We start from the raw sequence: 27591 nt of genomic DNA, 5'->3' as shown, positions 1-27591 counted from the left end.
CTTGCGAAAACACTGTAAAACAACTATAAAATACTATTTAATTGCAAGACATCCATATAGCTTGTTGTCTTCCAGTGTAGCAGTATACTTTGTCTCAGCTACTTGCCATCTCTACCCGATAGGAAAGATCAATGAATAATGACCTGCAGGATGTAGAGTCAGCTTTTACTATAGTCCATAACTTCTACTAACAGTGATACTACAGGCATAATAAAGAGGGAGCAAAGACCTCTATTAAGCCTGATATCTAATGCATTCTATCTTGTTCATGAAAATTATGCCAGAAAGAATGCATGGTATTTCTTAACTAAGAAACATTTTTATACATGTTCTTTAGCAGTCAGAAGAACAAAATAACAGAAGACAGAGAATGCAGAATACAGTAAAAGGAATTCTGAATTAATATGAGAAAAATATTTAGTAGTGCACGGACTCAAGATTTTTCATTCTGAAACTACAACTTGTAACAGACTGAGAAAAAAAAAAATAGCTCCAATGCTGATTCCCAAAGAAAACATTATTACTGATGCAAATTATATGACAATAACATTCAGACACTGATCAACAACATTATTATAACTRTGCGCACTTAGTCTAGATGTATAACTGCTGATTCACAGAAAATGTAGAAAGTGTATCTATTCCAGGGAGTTGGGCATAAAAATGTACATGCATTGCAAGAAAAAAAAAAAAAAAAAGAAGTTTTGAACAGCTCCTGAAGTGACTGCTTTTCACACACACTTCTTAAGTGCTACATTTTGGAGCACTGTCAACGTATTTTCCTTTTCCTCATGGCCCCCATTGTTAATGTAAGAATTAACTTTTAAAATCTCCACCTCAAAGCCATAGCTAAGTTAAAATTAAGGTGTAGCAAATTTCAAAATGATCATACACGTATTTTTGTATCAAGTTTTCCTATTACTATGATTTAACACATTAAAAGTCTCTCCTTGACCATGGTGTAGGTGAGTTCTCTGATTCCTCCTTGTTCCACACCTTGACATAACACATTAATATGCAGGCAAGTTTATCAGCTAACACTAGTGATACTCCACACTTACCATTATTTTCTCAATGACACTAATGGTCAGATCAATAAATCAGTTTACTGCTTGCCAAAGCAATAAATTGCAATAGCAATCATATATATTTCACCATAGTTACCAGAGGGCACCTAAATGAGGCTTGGGGGGTTGGGGAGGGAAAAGCTGAAGACACCCCAGCAGTCTGAGAAGCAGCGTATTGTAAAGTCTGGCAGAGAAGTCAGCCACTAGAGGGAGGCCTGATCTCACAGACTTAGCCAACATACTCTATCAGTGTTTCCCAACCATTTCATTCTTTTAAAGACACCATCCATGAGGTGTGAGAAGAACAGAAACAGGAAGGCATACCTGTGCAAAAATCTACAACAAACAAACAATTCTGCGAACTTATTTCCCACAATAGTTTTCAACCTATGAGAAATCAGTCTACTCGCTTGCAGTCATTACTACAGGAAGCAAATAAATACACTGATTTCTACTGAGGTCAATCCCTAACAACAACAAAAAAAMCTATTCTGAAATAGTCAGGTTTAAATGTTTTCCCTCCATCCGTCCTTTAGGTAATATAACACAGTCTGAAGTAGCTCAGCTCTTTGCAGTTACAGCAATAGCAATATTTGGCATATTTAAGACAACGAGAACATTAAGGGTTAGCTGATACATTTGATGAAGACTCTGCTAAAAAAAAATCATTTCCGCCCAAAGACCCTCATCTACCATTTCACTCTATTTCGTCCATCACTCCATTATGGAATATACAACTTTGCAGTGCCCTGTGACCTCGTAATAAGCACAGACAAGGCAAGTGTAAGGGTAGTCGCTTGAAGCAACAAAACAGCRTAGGTTAGCTGTCCCAAAAGCCAACAATTTGAGCAAATGTCACCTCAAGGTTTTCTGCTTCCTCCTTGTGTGARATAAGGCTGGGGGGAGGAGAGAACAAAAGGGAAGGGAGAGCCCAAGGGTAATGACTGCTCTGGAGCATACGCTCACGACAGGCTCTGTGGCACCTCCCAACTCCAAGGAGGCGAGGGCAATTTCCCTGCATGAAACACGCTCAAAAGACCATCACAAGCCTGGAAGAAGAAAAAGAAGGTTAATACAGCAGTTTGCCTCATTATTGCACATCTGCATTAAGATGCCCACATAAAACATTTATGTTTGCTCTTTATCTTGTATTTCTTCCTCTTCAGGATGACAACAGTATGGGGCTAATGCTGGCAGAAAATATAGCTCCTGAGGGGGCTCTGTTTACATAAGGAAGACAAACCTGATGTGGAAGTGCATGGGCCTCCCTATAAACATACTGCAAAATAAGATTCTTCCTGCAGATCTCTAGGTAGGTATTAGCAGATTAACAGAAACCCAAACATCTGTATCTCAAGATGTGTGTGTGGGGGGGGGGGGGGAGACAACAGACCGCAAACACCTGCCATCAACAGAATGACCTTTAATAATATGTGGTATGAAACTCAGAGTTTATGGGCCATGAAACATTCCTCTCTCTCCTACACCTTCCTCACAAGCGGGAGGATACAAGCCATTAATTTTCACACCCCTTAATAAACGACCAAACCTGAGAAGGATCAATAGATTTATCGCTCCAGTATTGCATTAGTTAGCCTCAGCACGATTTAAATTAATTCCAGTATTCTTGCAGACACAGTAGCAATAACAGGAGACGTTCTCCCGGTTCTAAAAACCTTAAAACTGTTCTTCGTTTTCAACCTCTATATTAGTTTACGGGAGAGTATATGAAGTAAAAGTCTGAAGCGTTCCCATCATAGACACTATCCAGCTGAACATCTTTATTGTATCCAACTATCTTTCACTATTGTCTGAACTATTTATTTTGGCACTTGAAAAAAACCCTGATACTGAACACCAACTCGTAAGAAAGCAGGATCTGCCCTGGCTCTTCGGTGGAAAGAAGGTCTGGCAGAAGTTTACTTTGAAACTGAAAAGCCCTCAAGATGAGCTTCAGCCATCACAGATACAATTTAATTATTTGCATGGAACCCGGTGAGATCAGGTAAACTGGGGGCTATGAGGAGACTTCGGGGTCTGTTACAGAATACTAATAGGAATAAGACTTGGACCATGAAATTCTTTCCTGAATGAAGAATAATGACCACAACTTTCACCAAATTCAAAACAAAGTTCAAAAAGGTGTAAACTACCTACGTGCAAATTGTCTATGTGTGTAGACACATGTATGCATACGCAACCGCCTTTCAATCAAGCAATTTGCTCCCACCTATTGGAGAACAAGGACAGATCTGAAACCAAGGCATGAATTACTTTCTATCCCGAAGACGGCAAGCAGATCCCTGCAAGGATGTATTCTAGTGCCTTTTGTTACGAATCTCTTGTTTAGGTCACAAAAAAATCTCCTTTCTTAAAGCTGTCTACTATGAAAATAACACTTTCCACTTCCACAGGGGAATTCCTTTTCTGGCCCAAAAACAACACTACTAGAAAAAACAAGCCAAAAGCAATGTCATTGTTTGTTTTTCGCTTCAGTCTCAGTTTTAATGGCTATCATTATTATTTCCCCTATGGCTGCAAAGACAAGAAGGCTATTCATGGTATGTATTATCTGCCCAGTGACCTACTGGAAGAGGAGATACCACACATTTGCCATCTGGTAGGAGCTAGAACATAACCAGTTTTTGTGAAGTCCCTCATGGCTGCAAGTACATATTCTCACTTGCCTGCACCCTGAAGATGATTATTTTTCACACCTGACAGACTAAAATACTACATTTATTTATTTTTAATTCATTTTTATACATGAACTGTGTCATGTTCTGCAAGAAAATTTGTTACAAATGGGGAAATGAACAGAAGTTATTTGATCTTTTGCTATATCAAAGGCATGTGGGCAAAGATACAAAAGAGGTACCTGATGCTAATTCACAGTGACACTGAAAGCAGAGTATTACTCATCTAATCACTTCCCCTTCTGTCTGTGCATCTCCCACAAATGCCAGGGTGTTATCTAAATTATTCATGTACTCCTTCCACTATGGTTCTTGAACTCAGCACAGCATAATTACAACAGTTTATCTACACAAATTTGTTTTGTACCATAAAAGCGGATTTATACTGTTCAACACATCCTTAAACAATGAACTAATTATATGGCTATTACACAGGAGCTACAACATTTGAAAGAAATGGCTAAGAAATACTTCAGGCATCTAATCAAATCAGGAATTTGTTCAGACATTACCAGAGATAGAGGTTCCAAGAAAGAAAATCCTGGAATAAACAAATTAAATTGTAATAAATAACTAAAAACAGATGGTTATTCCTAGATTAAAAAAAAAAAAATTAAGACTTGCTTTCACTGAAAGCAAAATAAATACAGTCCATACTGTCTCTATCCTTAAAAAGTCAAACAAACAAAAAACCCACCAAGCTAGAATCTCTGGAACTATAAACCTGTAAATTTTGTACCAAGATCCTCATCTTTTTTAGTTTAAGACAGTGTTTCTCAACACTTTTTTTTTCTTTTTTGGGGGGAAATGAAAACAAAACACGCAAAGATATCTCATACAGTACTTCTGCTCAGCAATGAGGGGAGGGTCCGGGCTTGATGTTACATGCATAACATTATTTTTAATCTTAAATCAGAGTACACATTAAGATTTTAATATAACATCTTTATAAAAAGAGAGACATAAGATATGTTGACTGCAAAAAGACTGTAAGGAAAAAAGATAAAACCCACCTCCCCCCCATATATAAACAATTCAGTGCCAGTGAGTGGGCAGGCAGAAACCAGCTTATGCTTGCCATAATACTTGCTGGGGGACACAGGTGGGAATAAGCCCACAGGCACTGATAGCAGCCATGGCTCAGTCTCCAACTATATATACCAACAGCACTGATATTTAGCTAACAGCTGCATGGCAGTATACATTGTGAAGGGACAGACGAATGTTTCCTTCCGGTTTATTGCCTTCATTTTCTTTTGGCTTTTTGGAATCACCGCACAGACCATCTTATGAAATCCACAAAAAGACTCATGCTGGTCTACATAACCTCCTGAGCCTGTCCTACAATTCCTGACTCTCACAGAGTCATTTCTACTGCCTTCATTATTTTCTCTTCAAATTCTCTTCCAGGTGGTCTGACGTCCATTTTATACGCTAACAACCAGAGTGATATTTTTCCATGAGAATCATTTTGGACTGAGTTTTCTTTCTGAGGTAATTTTGTTCTATTTTATGGGTATCTTACCTTGCATCTTCCTATTTGCTTGATGGTTTATGCACTCCCAATGTAGTAACAACAGCATTAGCAGAGGAACAGATTAGGTCGCATGTAAAACAGGAAAGGGGACAGGAAAGCGTTCCAAGTCCCCCCACCTCTTTTTCTTAGCAATAATGAAAACAAAACGTAAAGAATCACCTTCTGAGCTGTAACCCTGAACTCCCCTAATAGACTACAAAGGCTAGTTTATTCAGGCCCCAAAGACCTACAAGTAGATAATAGGGAGTCCTGTGAAGAACTGACTGAGAGCATTATTCCCCTGTAGCTACCAGCCTGATGGGGAGGAAAAGTGCAGTTCAGATCTGCCTTAGCTTTAAGAAGTCCAGTAACTGCAGTGTACACTATTATGTTATACAAACAATTCATTTCATTCACTCTGCTTTCTTCCTGCTAATAAAATTAAATAATATTTCATGTGAAACAGTTGGAGTTAAATTACTCTGATCAAGAGAAAAAAATTGCCTTCGTTGCACAAGCTGTGAACCTATTGAAACCAGTGACAAATCACAGCTTGAAACACATGGAGCTGCAATCCAGGCCAGGTTCTGTGAAAACAGGAATCAAACTAAAAGCTTCCAGACTAGAACTTGGAGACTGGGGGAGTTCACCTTCAACTGTGCCCGCAGAAAATGCAAAAGAGTTTTTAAGTACTTGTTAGTTTGGTTTGTTTAACAAGCATATACATTTACAAATCTTTACTATGAGATAGCGTTGAACTATTCACTTTCAGCAGCATTATTCCACTGGGGATACTGAACCTAATTATACTATCATTGCTATTACTCAGTGCCTAAACTTCCATTAGTATCTTGAAATCTAAATCAGCAGTTTTGATTCAATTCAATTTTGAAGTCATTAATGCACTCTAAAACTACCTTGCTCAATAACTGATATTTTTTAACCGTACCCTTAATCAACAAGTTGGTCAATATACAGGCAGTTAAAATGATCTGCTGGTGATTTAATAGATTCTGTCAGCTTTCTGATTTCTCTCAGTATTATTACTACTCCTATCAGACACTGACTCTTTGCAAGTGCCTTCTCATGACTCAGTACTTAAGTGCCAGGTTCTTTAGTCATGCCCAGTAAGAAGAGGACGCATCTAATGAGAACTGTGGTTTTAATTGGAAAACTGCATGGCATTCTGATCAGATTACAACTTCTTTTCTGTATAACAAGTTCAACAGTCTTGCATTCCTATCTAATTCACTCCTAGTTCAACCTATTTTATTCTAAAAGAGCCAGCGCCCAACAGTTTGCAAGAATCTCTATAATTTCAGTGTGAACTTCTTACAAAACAAGGTACTATTCAACGTGGGTGTCAACACTTCGCAGCTTCCTCTCCCTGCCTCTTCCACAATTTGGGTAGGAGATTCATTCTTTTGGGAAGAATAGGAGCACAACTCTCTACTCTCTAAACAGTATACTAGCAAATATACACATATACAAATATAAATGCATTTTATTTCTGGGGGGAAAAAAAAAGGCCCCAACTATTCAGAAATTATAAAGTGGAGCATTCAACTGGGAAATCTTTCTCATGAAAGATGGCATTACCATATACCCTCATGTGTTTTCTATGCTTTCTTAATGAAAAGTCCCATCTCTGGAATTTGTTTATTCAAGATAGCAGAAAAACAGATACAGAAAAACAATTTTAACTAACACCAGAAGCTTCTAATATGGCTCGTGATGGGCCCTCTGCCAGGATCACCTTGAGTTATATGGCAAATGTTACTCAAAAGGCTACATTATTGCATCAAAGCTACACACACTATACAAGATACTGCGGAACTGTTGCACTTTATCTACGGATGATCTGTTTTCTCAATACAACAGTATTTGATTTCACAGAAAGTTAATTTTAAATGTTTAATAGGAATAGAAATAACTATTATATACTATGTTCTTTTAACAAAGGTTAAAGGTTGAAAGGCTGTTGAAACTTTGTTAAAAGATTAGTAAAATTTATGATAAATCAAGCATCTCAAATTTTAAAAATGACAATTAAATGTGTCTAAGCAAACTTAAGATTCTATTAGTCTGCCATATTACACCTGAAGTCTTTTGCCAAAATCATCTGTAGATACCAAATTCTCTTCTAGCTCTCTCCATTGCCTTATATGCAAGAGAGGATTCTGTGTGGTTCTACTGCCCGCTTGCTACATAACAGCCCAAAATGAATTTGCAAGACCCGAGACACACAACAGGACTTCCTTATTAGGTAAATACGGTGCTGAATTTAAACTGAAGACATTACCTGATTTTGCACACAATCCCATGTTATCAACTATCTATACAGAATGCCCTGCAAATGGTCCTTCTCATGAAATCACACCAACTTTCTTCAATAGCTAACAGCAGATTGTGAACAAAAAAAAGCTACTTCATCTTGACAATAGCTTTACTTGCCTTGCTACCTTGACTGGCTCTAAATTAGGCAACCCGAATGTTCAAGACTGATCATCTAACTCCCAGCCTAAATATTTTCATTATCAGTTCATATCTACTCATGCCAGCATTGTCCTTTTAATACTTCCTCTCCCGCACGCCGTCTTTTTGCCCTTGATTTATTTGTGAGAAAAATATCCTCTCCCAGTCATTCTCGTGCAAGACTAAACAAGCTTGATTCTTCCTGTTTCCTCTCATTACAGTTTTAGTGACCATCCAAGTAGACCTTTTCTGCACCTGTTGCAGCATAAATTCATCTTTCTTAAACAAGAATGAACGCAGTCCTCCATATGAGGATTCACTATTGCCATGTATTTCAGTAGGGACAAGAAATTATTAACATTATACATCTCCTGATATAGCCTCAGGATCACATTAGACTTTTAAGATTTGCCATATTGGTGGCTTATGACCATCTTTACAAGTGTCATATCCAGGTTTTCTTCTTTTGTTATTTACAACTGATAAATTCATGATTTTTCAGCAGAGACTTTACTTATCGACTCTTAAATACCTGACTTTTTGACTGCCTTTTCCCTGGACCATTCTTCACAGACCAATGAATGTTTCTAACACCAAGTATACCCTGACTAATGTCATAAGTCTGCATTTTCACCAGAAAAAAATAAGAATACCTAAGAAACACAACATTGAATAAAAAAAAACCCCTAACACAAGTAAATATTTCTAAGAAAGGAGGTTATAGAAACCAAGTAAGTTACCTATCTTGGTTGAAATTAAAGGACAACAAAAAAAATTCAGCCAAAGTTTTTTTGCTAACAATCAAAAAAGTAAGCAACAGTAATTTCTATTATGGGTTTATAACAGTAAAATATTACACAGCCTTAAGTGTACCTAGCATTACAACTCTCAACTGTAACACAAAAGAGAAGGGCTTCGACATAGCAGTAAACTAGGCCAATAACCAGACCACCTTTATGAATGGGTTATTTGGATTCTTATGCTTATTGCCATTTTCCTAGCTCTGCTGTTGGGAAGTGTTTGAAGAGAATGTGGCCCAGGCCGTTCCTTCTCACCAACTAATACATCAGGCATCTCTTCAATTATAAAGAGAAAAAAACAGTTCTTCACATTTTCCACTAGCAAGACTATTTTATTATTTGAAGTACAAGGATTTAGATAAACCCTTTAGCACAATTTTTACGCCATAAGAACTCTTACACTAAGTACAGCCAGATTACATTTACCTTAAGGAAGTATGTGGGCACTAGAGTTGTGGGACAATCATCTTATGTGAAATGACACTTAAGTTAGAAGAGGAAGAAAGGGAAAGCAGAGTCAGGGTGCTTTTCCTTCAGGAGGAGACTGTTCAGCGTAACTGATATTTACCAATTTTTTCTTTTTGTTTCCAAGGACGCAAAAACATAGTTTCACCTTTCATTTGCTACTGAAAAAAATGCAGCCTCTGAGAAGATAAGAGGGCAGGAGCATTTTCTCCACTGAATTCTGTTCATTTCACTTCAGATGCATAACACACACAGACCATGTTCTTTTGTTTCAGTAGGTAGAGTTTATCCTCCTATAATATTTCATATTACTGACACTGAAGGGAAAAAAACAAAAATTACCTTCCTCCATCGTTCAGATTTTGAATGCTGGCAGGCAGCTCCTTGTAATTCACAGTAAAGTATTTTCTTTTCACGGATTAGTAATTTGGTGGCCYAGAATCACTGTGTAAACTGTGCCTGTTTTAGGCAAACCTGAACAAATTACATTTACAAAAGGTAGTATAGATATGTTTTAGAAAAAACAGAAGTTGTTTTCTTTCTACAAATAAGAGGGTATTACTTTAAGAAGCTATAAAAATCAAAGATATTAATATGTAAGGATTGACGCACACAGCCCAGAAATAATTGATGGCTTATTAAGAGAAAACCTGTTCCTAAAGATTGGTCTATGTTTTTATAAAAATTCTTTTTAAGGTTATTATACTCTTTTCTTCAGTAGCCATTTCCAGAGTGCTTTGGTTTTCTTTAAAAGAAAATGAATTTCAATTCAGATATTACACAACTGCTACAACAATGTTTTTTCATTGACTGAAACAATAGGGGAAAAAAACATCGCAGTCTTTGCATATGCTATGCATATCAAATATGCAAATATGGGGTGAAAACCTCTCAAAAGCACCATTCTCAGTAACATATTAACCTTTAGACATACAAAGGACAATTACCGGAAAATTAAAATGTATAAGATACTGGAAGTCTCTTGTGAACATATCTCTTTTCTTTTGTAATAGGACAATAAAGCAACTGATAAAGTGTATCACTAAGTTGCCTCAAGCTGCTTCTAGCTGTAGACAAGGAAACATATTGCCAGCGAGAGTAGCCTACATTTTTTAAATCGTTTCTGCATTCTCTGTATGCATATCATCAAATGATTTGCACATGGTGCACTCATGTCATTGCCAGCTGTTCTTTGGTCCTTACTGTTTTGCACCAACTCAGAACAACTTTCAGTGCAGCTTACTGAAACTTGGGCATCGAGCAGCAGTATTTCCCCCAAACACTACTAAACACACAAAAACCTTCTCTCTGTCATTAAAAAAAATATATATATAAGAATCAGCTTACACAAATACATACACCCTTTCTCTGAGAGGGAAAAAAAAACAAAAAAAAAACCAAAAAAACACCAAACCCAACTCATTAGCTCTCATTCACTATTTTTTAGCAGCTTTCAGCCTGATTCTGACCAGGTGAAAGTCTATTCTAAGCTTTTAAGTCCACTTTAGCTATCTCAGCAGTATTGTAATGTGCTTTTTAAGATTTGTATAGATCTTTCATACATTTTCAGCAAATCAGATATGTATTTAAAAAAAGGTATAAGCAAAAACTTGTAACTATTAAATGAAGTTCGTGCCCACAGATTCTAGGCGTAAGGCTCTGCACTGCAAAGGCTAGCTTGAAAGTTGCCCACATCCCTTCAAAATTTATTTCCAAACTCTAATCTAAACTTTTTAGGTGTTTCCAGAAGCTTTCAGATCTTGAGTACTTCCAAGAAAATCCAGTTAGTGACATACCCTTTGGCTTTACATAGGCTTCCAGCATTCACTTTTCCATGTGACTAATTTTTCACTGAATTGTGAAAATAGCAAACATTATTTTTCAGTGTCCTAGGTTTAGAGAACTGTAAAGTTCACTAACCCCACTGTAAAGCTTAGTGAACTGGAAGGCTCACTGAAAAGTTAACTAAACCACTATCTGTGTAATATGAACATGAAAAGAATTACACAGACTGGTGGGCAACCATACATTCATTAAGAGCTTGATCAAAACACACTGAAGCAAAGGGAAAAATACTCCCTAATTTAATGTTTTAGACTGGACTCTAAATTATTACCCTTTTTGCAGGCTCCAGAACATGGGTGAGGGTAAAGAAATACTCTAGTTAATAATCTAGAACACTTTTCACAAGCTAGAAAGCAACAGCGGTGTGACTTGGCACTGTCTTTCATAATTAAAAAAAGGTTTCTTCTCAAATTCAGTAATACTGTCCACAGAAACACAGCATCTGCTCATCCGAAATCCACACAAGTTCTCCCAAGCTTGCTTTGGCTAGCTGTAGTCTGCACTCTCTTGACTAAGGTTATGTGACTTCTAATATCGTCCCCATCATACCAACTTCCCAAATACGCCAAGGCAGAAACTCATTAATTGTTATTAATAAAATATTAATACAGTGGATGAATTTAAAATAAATTGAGTTCACATACAACTTTTGGCCTATTCTCTATTGAGAGAGAATTATCCATCTTATCAGTCAAAATATAATATTAAAATATTTTGCTTTAGTGACTCAAGAGTGAGAAAAATTACGTATTTTTTCAATTTTCAAGTGGTGTTTTAGGCAAGAGTGTTAACTAAAAAAAGCCTAATACAACTGAAGTAATTTAGAAAGGCCTATATTATAAAGGAATTGTACAGCTGAATGTATTATCTTCAAGGCCAATGTAGAGGGCTCACAAGGTTTCTTTTTCATACTTACTTTGCTTTGTAATTTGGTCTGGAACTCTGCTATCCCTGTCATGCAGAGGCAGATATCCTAGGGCAAGAGGTCAAGGGATTTTAGCTCCACTCATGGCCTAAGCAAAATCTGTGCTCCGATATACACGACTATGGATTATTGCACTCTATTTTGACTTTCATGGAAACACTGTAGCTATATCTAGCCCAGTGGATAGTACAGGACAGTTTKCTAATTCACCAACAATTACATTCATATCTTCCCAAAACACGGCAAACTAATTTGAGTCTAAAGGACAGGGAATATGCTTAAAGAAAGAATTTTTACCTTATTTCAGCCTGTTTTTTAATTCCACCTTTTTCAGTAAAAATAAAACTTCACAAATGTGCTATTTTATGGTTCCAGGAACAACTAACTCACATCCAGCCAAAAGTGACTGCTCGTATTAACAAAGCATATAAAGTTCTGACAGAGCCGAAATGCTTTCACTTTATATCACAGTCAGCAGCTGATAAGGAGAGTAAGACTATGGCGATATATAGTTTTCAACTATAAAACTTCTGAACTTCTTCCGCAAGTCTATCCAGAGTGGTGAGTTTAAGAGGAAAAAAATGTTAACCATGCTATTATTAGTAATACTGTAAATACATTTATTTACAGACAACTGAATTGTCTCAGCTGTTGCTTTGAATGTTTAAGTTTATAATTTATAGCAAACACGGCTAATCAACAACTCAAGAGAAGGAAAGAAGACTGAAGCTCTCAATACAGCTTAAATTCAGTATAGGCAAAGTAAAAAAAAAAAAAAAAAAAAAAAANAAAAAAAAAAAAGACATCTGGAACTTGAGAGTATGTTAGACCCGACAAAAGACTAGCTTTGTTTTTATATCACCATTTCCACAGTATTTTAAGGTCATTTCATAAAGTGTACTGTGTATATGCAAAGTACACCACTTCCAAATCTGCACTGAGCAAGCAACTTCATAAATAAAAACTTTAGTCTACCATTTATTCCCTGTAGAATACAAACTAACATTCCTCCTCTTGCTGGCAGGAGGTGTAAAGTTGTCCAGACACAGTATCTACTATGACTGATCCCAGTAAAATGAATTTAAAAAACTGTACTACCTTCAGAATGTGTTCCCTGATCTAAACAGCTTTCCTGGGAGTCCCAAAATGAATATGAGTGTCTAAGTTACTGTATTGACTATATAAAACTGAAATTTTACTTATACAGTAGTAAAATTGAAATGATACTGGAAGTCTAATAGGAATTATTCTAGAGAGGTTTAAGAAGAAAAATTAATAGATAAAATTAACTTAAAAACATTATGAGAAGAGACAGTACATAAAAAAAAATTGTCTTATCATTCCAGCTTAGTCTAATCTTACAGTTGAAAAGTTCTTGCCTACAGCATTTCCAGCAAAGTTTTTTTTAACCACCAAATTAAAAAATATTGCTTGTCCACCATGAATATTAGTTCCAAAACAGTCAATAGAAAGGACTGCCTCAGCATTCCACTTATTCTAAATTGTTCAAATTGGTAAAAGGGTTTTTTGTGTGCATGTATGCATGTAAGTCTATAAAAGAGCAGATCACCAGCTTTCTGCTTTATTCCTCTGGAACAACAAATGCAAAAAGAGCATTAGCTGAATCGTAAGTAGGTACGATAAAGTTATCACAATCTAATCGAAGAGTCTTTAGAAGCTTTTATCCTTCTAACTACTTCAGCTTTAATGGGTTTTTTTGCAAGCTGTAGAGTAACTCAACCCTGATCAAAGGGAGAACTTAAAAGCAGCTACTCAACTGTACAGTATGTGTAGTCCTGTTAAGTCAATAATGCTCTTTGCATTCTTAAAGTCAAATAGTGGTCTGCATTACAATTATACAGTTGAAGATACTAAGCTTTTCACCGCTGCAAAGGCAAAGGCCAGTTTAAATGCTGTCAAATGACTTTTTGACACTGAATAACCAGGTGATACAGTGGAAGACAAATTAAATGTAAAGATAATGCMTACGGGGGAAAGCAATCTAATTGCACACATAAGATGATGGATTCTAAAGCACAGCAACAGAAAACCCTCATCTAACAATACAGGATACAAAAGTGGGATCCAAAGTTCCCAGAGAAATGCAAAGTATTGCCAGAAGATTTGTACACTCTGCAATATGTTTAATGCTTTACTGTAGCCTAAGAAGAGGCATTCAGTAAGCCAAACTGGAAAAGTCTTTTATTTCCCTTCTAAACAGTATATAACTTCAGAGGATAGCGATTCTGAGGTCATTATAGGTTTATGAAAACAACAATCCAGTGCTCAATATTAATCATAAAAACAAATCAAAGATTCAGAAAAGAAAGCAAGGAAGGAAGCATGAACAAGCTGTATAGGAAGCAACTATGTCACCACATAAATCCATGGAGTGTCCTATCTTGAAGATTGCACATGGTTCTAGTTRCCCCATTACAAAAGGTATATTGCAGACCTAAAAAGGTCAGAGAAGACTAAAAATAATAACAAAAACCTAGGCACACACTATGAGCTATTGAGACATGTTACTGAGCTAAATAATAGTTATTATTACAAACCATTCTCTCTCAGCAGGACACAAAAAGCTCATGTAAAGGTTATGAGTTAGAGCCTGCTAAAATTCAGGGTAATGGCTTTGTTAAAACTGTCACTTGACAATAGTATTTTATGATTTTTGACTAAATGTCGCTTATTTACCATACTCCCTTAGCTGCACAACAATGGAAAGTGAACCTACTATTTGACATTTCATTGCAATCATATTTTTAACGTTTCACTGTGGTATATAACTTCAGCAAACTCGGTATCCAGCATTTTTTCATTAAATGTCAATTAAAATGGTTTTAAGGTTAGAGCACATATTTAATATGCCTTGATATACTTCCTTAAGGCCTTTATCACAGTAAGCTTTTGCTTTGTATGTATGACAGCTTCATATTTTGACAGATAAATGAAAAGAAATAAGACTTCTGATAGAAAATGGTTGCTGCCACTTTGTCAGTGTAATGATAGTTTTTGCTTGAATGGAATATATACTGTCTCCTAAGAACAGATTTGAAAAAGAGCTGTGTTTTTTTTTCCCCAGCAATATATCCACATTTAAATAGATAATAAAAACCATTGTTTTGGGGAGCACTAGTATTAAGAGCAGCTGTATCCTCAAATATAAGAATTGTTAGCTTTATAAGAATAACTAACATTTGTGTTACATAAAGAACAAAATCATCTCTTCTCTGAAAAGTTCTTGAATCTAGACAGAGTAAATGAGTAATGTGTGGAAATTCATGAGCATGTTTCTCTAGCAGATCTCATTAAACTCCATATGAGTTAGCTTTCCATTGAAAAATATCACCTAGTGTTCCACTCCAAATGGGATGAAGCTCCGCAATGCTCCGTTTACTAACAGACAAATGGAACAATACCTAAAAAACAAAATATGGCCCATCCACCTCTGTTCACAAAGCTGGCAGATCCCAGTCAGAATTGCTTTCCTGACGGATAGCAAATGCCAGGCAACACAAAGTGCTAAATAAGACACCTTCCATAGGGGACTTCTAAGCAGAACATCTCACGATATATTAAGTCATTTACTAAAATTCCCAGCTTCAAGGGACTCCCGCATAGGACTGTGGCTAAGCAAAAAAGTAGCTACACAGCCTGAGCCTCCCTGGCTGAGCTGTTAAGTCCTTTCTTCACAATTCTCCTTACATTTTCTGTAAAATAATCCAGCAGTTGTACCTGTGAAGATGATGAACCTGCGTCGAGCACTTCAGGGGACACTGTTTTTCAAAACGCAATGTTGATCGTGAATTTAACACATGAAATCTGAGCTCCCATGAAGTAAGGAGGAGAAGCGCATTGATTTCATTACATCTGGGACTTGACTCACAATAACTGTATTTCACTGCGACCATTTTAATAGGCATTCACTCCTCTGCAAACACCAGAGAGCTCAAGTGTAACTATGGCCGTTTGCTTCTTCTTTTGGCTCGAATGTTATAATTTAGGCACATGGTGCTCTGCTGTCTGAGGGGATCATGACCTAGATAGACAGAACAAATTGGTTTGACAGAAGATTACTTGCTTGGTAACCTTGGGCAAAGTCAGTCCCCTGCAGCCCTTTTTTATGGCAAAAAGTGACAAAAAACCCACAAACCTTATAGTAGCCCTACGAAGACTGATAAATTTTTGTAAAGCCCTTTGAGGGAAACAGATGAAATCTTTTCCTCATATTTAACTGGAAATTATCTTAAACAACTGCAAAAAAGCATAAAAGAATATACACAGTGGTCAGCCCCAAATAAACCTGCAGGTTATAAACACGTTGCCTCAGAAGAATGGAAAATCCATCAAAAAAAGACTGATGTATTAAATTTTTTTTTAAATAGTTTTATTTATTCAAGTGTCTTCACAACATAACAGGTTTGAAAGTTTCTGAAAATATTAAAATTCAGAATGCTAATCAGATAGACACCTAACTTATTGATTTTACTCAGTGCCCAAACACATCTGAAGATCTGGACCTAGGCAATTTAGGAGAACAAGTTCCACCTTCAGTGACTTTAAAGCCTAAGATTACTGAAAAAGAAACTATGGTGTTTTGAAAAGTTTACCTCCATACACAACCAATTACTACATGAATCACATTCAGAAAGGTTCTCAAATCACCACGATCTGCATTCAGCTCAGCATTTATGTACACTTTGCAAGTTATAGCACCAGAAGGAGCAAACTGGATTAAACCACCATCTTACTACAGCCAGAACCACCCTCAGATTTTTACATTATTGAAAAACTAGATTAAAACACATATACACACAGGAAAACAGACATGCACTATTCACTAACACTTTGGAATATAGTACCTTAAATGGCAACATCCTTAACACACTAAGAAAGAGGATCTCATGACAGAACTGCAAATAAAGATGCTTCCTAAATTTGCAGCTGGAAAAACTAAGAGTATGGTTCAATTACCACAGCTATAACTGGCCTCCGACAGGTATATTTTACAAAAGGGCTTCCTTACCCTGTCCATAATGCTTTACATAGTCAGTGTTTTCTGATTAAAATAGAAGTACCCTAAAGTTAAAATACAAGATATACACAAGGGAGGATTAAGGATGCAGGTAGGAGGATTAGAACTTTTTAGGATTAGTTATAAAATGTGTTTAGATATTTGTAGGTGTTTAACTTTTTGTAAACAACTAGGGCGCTGGTTTCTCTGTTGTACTGCTGATACTGATCCTGAACATACAGTTCACTGACTGCTGGTTAATTGCAACACACTAATATATCAATAAACTGCTTTTGATCCTGATTTGGTTTAAACCACATGAACTGAGCAGTTCTTCCCTGCAACAGTCATTAATGCAAGTCTTTGGATACATCACTCTTCACATTCATTTCTAAAAAACTCCTTAGCAATTGTACAAAGATAATACAGAGCAAACATGCTCATTTGTGAAAAAAGTTCCTTGAAGAAGACTCAGTGAGTAACTGCATTCAGTCAACTCAGAACATACACGTTTTAACGTGACTTAGACTGCAGAGTACAGCCCTAAAGAGGCATTCAGTACTCTTTATAAACTCTCAAAATTCCTCCATCTCTGATCAAGTTCAAAGTGGGACTCTCCACCATCAAGTCTTTTAAAATCTTACACTAGCCACACGATCTGCCATTATATCAAGTATAATCAGAAATCCCACACATATGCCTTTTAATTAAAAGCAGATCTAAAAGAAAGGAAAAGGTATGTTTAAATCAAATAGACAAAAGCCATATAACTTTGCTTAATACTTCAAAATAACAGCTCAAAGATACAAAGAAATATGCAAGATTAAAAGTCTTGTACCCTAAAAAGTTAGTTCCAGTCTGATTTTACAGCAGCAAGCTTTCAGGTCTGTTCTGTACTTTTGAGTAAGGTTAACAAAAATTACCTTTGTGGGGAACTAAACACAAGGTCAGTCTCAGATATAGGTCTTGCCTCAGCAAGTGTACACTACACCTCAGTAAAACCAAAATACCTTGTCTTTGCTCTGTTTTGCCAGGACTGCCCACGCACAGTTACCATGGTTAAAAAAAAAAAAAAAAAAAACCATGCCCCTCCCTACAGTCTAAGTTGTGCAAACAAAGCCTAGCCTATGCCAGGCGACTGCAGGTCTCCTGAACTGAAATTTCTCTCCATTGAAGAACTTCTTCATTATATACATAATGCCACAGGAGCATGAAAAGCTTTCAACTGCCTAGAAAAACAGTATTTGATCCCTAACAACATCTTTACCAATTAGCACTTACAGTCTTCATTAATGGAAACATGGCTATGTGAGCAAGAAAGCAAGCACCATCCACACCTCCCAAATCACACAAGTCTCTGTTTCGCACACTCACCTATCTGAGAAGCATCTGGCAGGAACAGACAACATAGCTCAAAAGGATACCAAAATTATAAATGTGGAAAACCCACCATTATACTCACACACACAGAAACAAAACATCATCTAAAGCAAGAGATAGCAGGTGACAATGTTGCTATTGCAGCACTCTTCAATATTCTTTGGTTTTGCTTGTAAGATGGATAGCACAGTGCAAAGAAGAAAAACAAATAAGCCCAGGCTTCTTATGGCTTTGTATCTGTGGTTCAACTACAACACTCAACTCCTCCTCTCCTTCGTACCCCATCACCACAGCATCTTTGATACTGCCAATTTTCTCTGATCTCAGACAGTCAAAAGCCATGCTCCTTCAACATGAAGCTCTAATTTCTCTGTAACAAAAATTTTAAATGCCTGAAACTCAAATAAAAAGTCCCACTCCCTTCTGAATTACTTGGGGTTCCCTCTTGGTACTTCTGACATCATGATCCTACAAGCTCAGCTGTTTCAAAATCCTTTCAGAAGAGAAAGAAAACCAACCAACCAAAGCAACACCTGAATTTCTAGCATGAAGACTAAACAGAGGGAAAAAGTGAAAATCATTCAAGGCACACATTTCTGCTTGTTACGTCAGAAGGAAGGAGGCATTTCCAAGTTTCATACCAGGCTGGTTAGCCTAAAGAAACAAAAGAAACTAAGCAGCTGCTGTAAGCTATTAAGAGTTTAGAAATTAGGATTTTGTAGTAATTCCTGGAGTAAGCAATTAGTTGAGAGAAAACAAGGAAAGTAGCTGATACTGCACAAAAAGTGCGTTCTTTAATTTGACAACCTATCACCCCTTTGCAAATCTGTAAAATGGATATCAATTCCAGGTATATAACCCATTAGAATATATATATGCACTATGTTTTAATCTTGGGGTCTGGATGAATAACGCTTGCGTAGCTGAAAATCTTGACCATTTTCCAACTCTTTCCAAGTAGTACAACTGGCTCCCTGCAAAGCTTGTCTGAATATAAACCAACCAGCCTCAGTGCTACTTCTAAAAAAATCATTCCTTCACGCTCTAATATAATCTTACTGCAAACGTATTTAAGGCATTGATGTTCCAGGATTCGAGTGAGGTAAAAGGAGGAGAGGTTGATGAAAGTCATGATTTAGCTCCTTTGTATTTGACCTGATTGCATGTATAAGATTCTCATTTCCTGAGGAATGTAATTAAGTTGTGGAATTCATGTACCACAGCAGAGTAACTCAAGTTAACAGAACTATAAACAAAACTGAATAAATGATGAAAAAAAATCTTCATAGTACTGCAAAGATTCATGAGTGCTTTTCAAAATATGTTAAAAATAGCTGCATACCAAACACGAAGCAGGAATCAAATTCAGTAGCGAATCTGATTTCCAGCTTTGGAAGTTAGGGACAAATTGCATTGCCAGTTGAAGAGGATACAGATACAGACTSCGCCGGGGGCGGGCACCCCAAAGCAGAAACAAAATCCCTAAGATTTACTGCACAAGGAGCTCTTAACAACCATAATACATTGCAACACAGTCCTGTGGACTGAGACTTCACTTAAAGTTATGAACAAACTGGACTTCTTTAAAACACAAATTTCTTTAAAATACAAGATGATCTCTCCTCATTCAAAAAATTACATTTTTGGCAATTCCTGAGAAATATCCTTTTTAATCGCCTCATTAGAGAGAAAAATCACAAAGAATCTGTGGTACACTGCAGAAATGTACTATTTACATATCATAAAAAGATCAAGCCAGTAGTTTCCAGTCTCTTATGGACTGGAGATGAGTTTTTATTTATTTCTAAGGAAAAAGTGGTCATGCTTTTGTTTTGGTCAAATTAATACTTTTTTTTTTAATTATGGGGCATACAAAAATAAAAAAAAATCTATGTTCTAGCAAAAGAACATTTATATTTTTTACACAAATTCTAAGACTCTGAAATTCCAACTGGGCCAACAGACCTCTATTTTGCTAAGTAAAAAAGATAACATGGTACCAACATGACTATTCCAAAACATGGGTAATGTCAGACAAAGAATAGCTGTTTCAGCAAAACCAGAGTCACTCATCCATCAAAATTTGAACTATTTTCCAAGTATATTTGAACAAGCTATGCCACACAAAAATTATTTTTTTTAAAGAGCCCAGTAGGGTTACTCATTCTATTACTGATTCTCTTTGCTAACTTTTCAATACAGAAACTATACTTAAGCTATTAAATATACAATATACATAATAAAAATGCAATATATGCAACAAATCCCACATAGAATGCCAATAGGGAACTTAAATTGCCTAATTCTTAGTATTTTGCAATCATCTCTGCAAATATAATATTAAGTTACTAAGACAGATAGATACAGTTAGAAAAAAAACTAAACAATCAATCCCTTAGTTATATAAACAGACTTGCTTCTTTATACTAGTTCATATACACTACATCCATAATCTAGCTGCATTAAGCTATTCAGCAATCTCATAATATAAGCAACATATTTAACTCAGAGGATTCACAAACTTTTACATACCATGTTTGCTTTCTATGCACTCCTAAGCTTTTTTCCATCTGACAAAACATCACAATTTACATTTATAAATCAGCTTTTTTCTGTTTTACAATTCCAAAAGAATTTTGGAAGCTCTGACAGGCCCTTAATTTTAAAGCAGTGTAAATCCTGGTATTGCAATGCTCTGGGCTTCAAAAAAAAAGACTCTACCAAAATCAGTTCAGACACAACAGAACATTTGTTGCCTTCCCCTTTATTCCTGCTTTCAATATTTATCACACTGGCAAGCTATTCTATTATGGAATCAATGCAGTTATAACTATTTTGACAATGAACCAGATGGCTGAATTATGAATGGCAGGTATCCAGTAGCACATGAAAAAATAACCTGTTATTTTCAAACATATGCGTGCTCATGAACACACAAGCATAACTTGAGTCTCCCCATTTATCCGCAATATTATATGACTGTAGCATTTCTTTCTCTATCTCAAGGGTATTAAYTGGAGAAAATTCAGTTCTGGAAAACTTCCAGCCCTCACCTCACAAGCAGCACAACAATATAATGAATGAAAACAATGTCTTCCTTTGAAGCAGCAGCACCCTGGTGCTTCTGATGTGCCTGCATTATTCTGTTTTTCTTGGCTGCAATTCCAACAAACCACCAAAAAAGAAAATTAGCTAGTATCTGAAAAAAGATGGTTAAATGTAATAACTTAGTCTTAAACATCTGCAGTTTTGAAACCACCAGGGAACATGCAGTAGAATGTGAAAGTATTATGAAAAAAATAATTTCATTATGAACTACTATAAATAATTTCCTTTAAGCAAATTAATTTAGTTGCAATCTCAACTCATTCTCAAGCTGAGCAAAAAGCAAACAAACAAGAAACCCAAGACCGCTAACTTTCTTCCAGTAACTCAAAGAAAGAAGAACTAGCTAAATATTATCTCTGGAAGTGCAAAGGCAAGAAGAGAAGGAATATCTTGCATGTTTTTGTGTCCACACCAAATCCACAAATGCCCTACAACCGCAGTTCTGAAAAACGGGTACACAACAGAAAGAAGCTAAAAACAAAACACACACCCAACACAACAATATGCAGTGAACTAATGGTCATCTTTGAACTGGCTGCAGAAGTCCCTTCTAGAGCTTCTGCATGGGAGTTTAGTGTTAAGTGAAGAACAGAATAGACAATTTGTGGATCAGCCTGGAAAGTAAAAACCTCCCCACTAAAAACTCCTGGATCAAAAAATTAAAGAATTAAAACAGCATTTAACAACATTAAAAAAAAAAAGAAAAAAAAACAGATTTTCCTGTAGACTGAAGACTTAGTGATCCCTTGCCTTTTCTCCTTCCAGAACTACCTACTCAAAACATCTTTCCAGAACCTCTGTTTAGGTTTCTTTGATAAGAAATTTTATTACTAGACATACAACAGTTCTATAATACATACTGGTTTAAAGCAAATGATCAAGCACAATTTTGTGCACTGCTCTTAATATTTCAACACTTTAAGAAGTTGTGCTTGCAACAGTCTCTTCATTCAAAGCATACTATATTCAGGATGGTTTAGTTAGATGCAGTTATCACAAACCAAGGACTGGATTTATGTTCTCATAAGACTTCCCTTCTATGAATCTCCCATTCTTTTTAGCAAAAAATAGTTTAGGTAAACTGAAAAGTCACAATTTTACCCCTTCTAAAAGGAAACTTTTCCCTTGATATTATTAAAAAAGTAATTGCTATAGGCTTGAATACTGCATCATCTCTACTGTTTGCTAAATAAAATAGATCCATCAGTCCGTAAAATATTTATACATTTAATGTCAAAACAGCAAGCATAAATGCATTAAAAACTAAAACAGTTTTCTTTTTCTATTTTTTCTTAAAAAAAAAAAAAAAATGCTATTTTAAACTTATCAAATCAAAAAAGGGGAAAAGAGTCCTGGAAGTATCTTTCTACAGCCATCATGGATTCACTTCACCTGGCTGAACTGAAAACTTAGCACTGTCTTTGGAATAAAATGAGTATCACCTTATCGTTATGGCTGGAGGTCTAAGGACGGCTTTACACCTAGAGAATGCTACAAAAAGGGTGGCCAGTGCTAGTCAGAAATGAGATCAAACCTCAAGCCTTATGAGATCAATGAGGCTTAAGTGACATTGCATTAAGAGGAACTTGAGAGAAAAACAATGGCAAGGCTGAAACTCAAACTACCTGCTCAAGAACTGTAGTACACCTGCACAAACTACAGGAAGACAAAATTGCAGTGTGAGGCAACAGCGTGCCCTGACGAGCGCAGCCTTTTGGGAACTGATGCCAAGCATAAGGGAAAAAGAACAGCTAGTATTGTCCATTGCTGTCAGTGCCAACATTATAACTGTGTGAGAATCCAGTCAAAAGTAAAGTTCATTTTTTGTGAAGAAGGTTTTTCCTAAGTAGGGCAACAAGTGTCAGCTTGACTTAAAGGTTCTTTTTTCCTTATTGTCTTTTAGGCCCTCTTTTTTCAGCTGACTGGCCAGATAGCAGTCATTTCCAGCATAACTAAATCACTACAATTTGTCTTCCACAGTCCTTTTCCCAACATAAGTATTATGTTTCTGTGTGCCCATAAAAACACGGCATCCTTTGCATTATCACTGCTCCTACGACTTATATATTTGCTCTTTGTAAGACCTAAGAATTTTGTATCTTTTACCACTAGTAAATTTTCATGCTCTCTATAAAGCAAGTTGAGACAGTGATTGAACTTCTCAACCTAACAGCTTCAAATGATCCAGCTGTCACACAGTAAAAATATAACAACAGTAAAAATATTAGGTTATTTTATTTTTTATTTTATTTTTTTAATCTGCTGTCTTACAGAGTCCTTTGAACTCATTACTGGCACTGGATGACACACAGTTTATCCATCATGCAGGAATCAGGACAGCATGCAATGCAAGCCTAGGTAAATTAGCATGCCCATAGCTGGTAAAAAGTGAACAGTGAAGCAACAGTGAAGCCAGGTCTCCTATAAAACTGTAGAAACACTCTGCTAATTTCAACCTCCTTGATACCTACAAGGTATTTTACAAGCCCCTTAAAATTGCTTCAAGACTATAGAAGGACTCTCCCACAGATATGCAAATAGCACACAACCATCAATCAGGTTGTGTTTGGAACCAAACAAATTCTTTGAAAGTCTTTGCTTTGAGCTGCAAGCAGCAAATTTTTGTAAAACTTGCCATCCCCTGTGACGGGGAGTTAGTAAGGTGCAAGGAAGAGGCTACAGATCTTGGCAATTCCATAGCTCTACAAAGTTTATAGATCAGGTGTAGGCTCTATGCCAAATTCATAACAAACTGAGTGTTTTAAGTCTTAACCGGAGCTGGCAAAGCTCATATTTCTTGTAACATTATTTTGCAATGTTCTATCACTTTGTTTCTAAGGAGCCTCTAAAAATCACAGAAAGCATCCTGATGCCACACATGTTATGAGATCAGGGTATACAACAAATATGTTCCTTAAAGGATCTGGAAAGGACAAATATGAGCTAACCTCCCTTCATTACTGCATGATGACCCAACACCCAGTCAACAAAGAGTACTAAACAGCAAAATGGAGCAGGAGAGCATTATGTTTTAAGCTAGAGAAGGAGATCACCCAGAATAACATTTATTGTAAGAATAATGGTTTTCATAAAGCTAGTATAAAACAAATCATCTGTACTTCTTAGATCAAAATCATGTTATAGAAGCTCTCTACTTCAGCCATTGTCTTTACTAACAAAACTAATCATGACCTTAATCCAAGTAAGCTTTATTAAAATAAAACCTGAACATAATAAGCATGACCACCATTTGAAATTCACAGCATACTTCTAATCACATCTTGTAGTCTGGGGGCAGCTTCTCATTACTTGCAGAGAAATGAAATTCTTGTATTTTCATAAATGTTTACAGTGAAAATTATATGTAAGAATATGAAATGATCACCGCTATTTCCTCTTCAGAGGAAACTCATTTTCAGGGATGCCCCTGAAGAATCCTAATAGCTAACTATAAAAAACTCACATCCAATTATATCTGGTGGATTTTCTTTCTACCAAGATACACGATGCTTCATTAATCAGCTCTACAGCAGCTTGATCCCTTTTGGAAGGCAGAGTTCATCATTTGGCTTCCTTATGGTGAGCAGAAAACTGAACTGGGATCACAAGAAGGTTAAACAAAAACTTGTCCCCTACAGTTTTCAACAGAAAGCAAACTGTGTATTAACAGCACTTCTGGAAATGGTTGGGAAATAAGGGTTAGGAATGGGTGGAAAGCAGGATCTCGAGACAGATTTCTTATCTACCCCTGTTTACGCATTTACCTGGGTTTGTGTTACACTGTTTTGCAATAGTCTATCATGCTCTCATCTAAAAATTACCCAGTTCTGTTTGTTTGTATTAAGTAATTCTAAGGTGAAACAGAGGATTACCAAAACAAAAACAAACAAAAAAACACACAGGAATGCTTAGCTGTTGTGCTTAAAAGATATTGTGTACACTTAAACCACTAACATGTTTATTCTAGGTTATTGAGAGCGAGCTGTTAGGACTCTGCAAGCACTAAAATCCAAAAGTGAAAGTGGCCTAATTTTCAGAGGTGCTAATCACCCAGAGGTCATATCAGCTTCCAACAGAGTTAAGGGTGTTAACTTCTTTCGAGTACCAGGCCTCCAGCAGGGGAAGGTTTGTTCTGCGCTCCACTTAGGGCACAATCCTGATACAGAACAATTTGCCTTGAGAACAGGATTGAGCACTAAGAAGGAGAAGCCAGCCTCTCACAGATGACTAAAAACTAAAGAAGCAAAAACTTATTCTTAAGGGTAGCCAAATATGGTAGACTGAGGGACCCACAGGATTCCTCCCCTCCTTGTCTGGTCAGTGTGAGCAGCTGCTCCCTAACCCCATTTCCAAGTCCCACCAGTAGCCAGGCTGAGCAATAATTCCAAACAGACAGACASACACACACACACTGCCGAGYTGGAGCTCGCTACAGCCAGATTAATGCAGAGAAAAGTAACACAGAGAGGACAATACTGTGGATACCCACAGAAACACAGACAGCACAGACAGCCCCATCCTGTTTCTAAGGATCCATGGTACCAACCTCTCAGACCTCCGGTCCCTCTACTGTCTGGCTCCAGACCCTCAGCCTGCTTGCTGGCTTGTCCAGCTTGAAGTTTGCTAGCAGATCACACACGTGCTAGAGACACACTCACACAGAAAGACAGTAAGAAAGACAGTTCAATAAGGATAGGCTGTGGCAATCAGGCACAGAGGTTCGCAAGAAAAGTGTACTGACCAGCTGCCAGCTTAAATGCAACTGGCCACTTTTATGCCCCTGTTCTCCTTTTTCCCATATTTGTTCCTCCTTAATCCACTTTGATCGTTCTCTTCTCCACCACTGGTCCTTGCCCTGAACTTCCCATAACAGGTCCTATACAGTCCCAAAATTCTTTTTTTCAGTCCCCAAATTGCACCCCTTAGGCACCCCATAATACATCTTATGTCCCCCTCTGTTCAACAGCCCCCTTAGTTTGCCAAGCATTCCAGAGAGTTTCCTCTGGTGAATCACCTCAGGTGCTTTTGCGACATGGATAATGGCTTAACCCGTCACCCTTGCTGGTTTTAGGAGTAGCTGAATCAGACAGATTAAGACAGCTCAGTTTCCCACCTTGTCATTGTCCCTCTAGTCACTGTCTTTCTATTTGAATAGCCATTAGCCATATATACTTACACATATGATTTCAAAAAACAACAAGGTTTTGAGACAGCTTAGTTATTATTTCACTGACTTTTTCAGTATTTTTATTGTAACATTAAAAGTTTTAATTTTTATTAAAAAGCATTTAAGCATGATTAAATAAATACCTTTTGGTATACTGTACTCACTAAAAATCAAAAATAAAAGATGAGTTGAAAAACTTCACAACAGCTTAACATGGCTGCAAATTACACTGAACTGTTACTGAACTGCTGTTGGGGGATAAAGCGGAAATGCTACTCTTTCCTACTATATTACAAACCTCCTTTTTCTCCACTGCTAGTTCCAATCTTTCTTCCATCTTCCCCTACTCATTCCAGCACTTGTTCTTGTATCTTGCTAACACATTTTCATGGGTCTTGAGATATCAGAGTACCCTCCTTTATCATACTTGTCCTCATTATACTGCTACCGAGTAAAAACGACTAGTATGTCTATTATACAGAGAGGGACTGGAGGCACCGGGACTGCCTGACTGGCCAAAGCTCACGTGAGAAAGCTGTGACAGAAAGAGGAACTAAGATGGTATCCTTAGAGTCCCGTGCTAATGCCGTAGTTCCAGGGCCATTCCTCCTTACTCTACCCAAGCGCACAACTGGCAAACAGCTCTTGAATCTCCCTCCCCCTCTCCTGTGCACATCGAGCATCACAACGCCACAGCGTCACAATGGCAACGTTATGACCAAGAGGTGAAAAAGGAATGGCTCACTATTCTCTATTTCGTTGTTAGAAAGCCTTTTCAAACACGTATTTTAACTGAAACAGATATTTCTCTTAAACTACATAATCTAAAACAAAGTCAAGTTCTCTATGGAGTTTTTGTCGGCACCGATTTTTATGGAATTTCTACATAGCTTCTGGCAGGTGCTACTGTTCTCTAATACAATTAATGAAAAAGCTACTTTGTGAAGAAAAGACRACTTTTCTCAGGCCAGGATTCAACTGGCGCTATTTATTTTTCATAAAATCCTTCGGTATTTAAAAAGTCCAGGACAGATATACTTTTCTTGGCACCCAGTGGCAAACAAAAGACTAACTCTAGAATGGAATTTTGTGGTTTTATTCCACCAAAAGTACTTGGAATTAGTTTTTCT

General features: G+C 36.8%; 1 protein-coding gene across 7 annotated transcripts in view; it reads right to left on the bottom strand.

Annotated features, from left to right (window-relative positions):
• LRCH1 (leucine rich repeats and calponin homology domain containing 1) overlaps positions 1-27591 on the bottom strand; it is a 146059-nt gene that overhangs the window by 83585 nt on the left and 34883 nt on the right. Inside the window, exon 1 of one of the 7 annotated variants that reach the window (XR_003254599.1) lies at positions 26760-26901. The exons of the other annotated variants lie outside the window; for them this stretch is intronic. The gene's annotated coding sequence lies outside the window, so the exon portion shown is untranslated. Of the gene's footprint in view, positions 1-26759; positions 26902-27591 lie in introns of those variants that run through there. 7 annotated transcript variants of the gene reach the window in all.

The sequence above is a fragment of the Apteryx rowi genome, unplaced genomic scaffold (assembly GCF_003343035.1).
Source record: "Apteryx rowi isolate R43461 unplaced genomic scaffold, aptRow1 scaffold_339, whole genome shotgun sequence".
NCBI classification, from domain to species: domain Eukaryota; kingdom Metazoa; phylum Chordata; class Aves; order Apterygiformes; family Apterygidae; genus Apteryx; species Apteryx rowi.
This window is presented reverse-complemented; position numbering and strand designations above follow the sequence as displayed.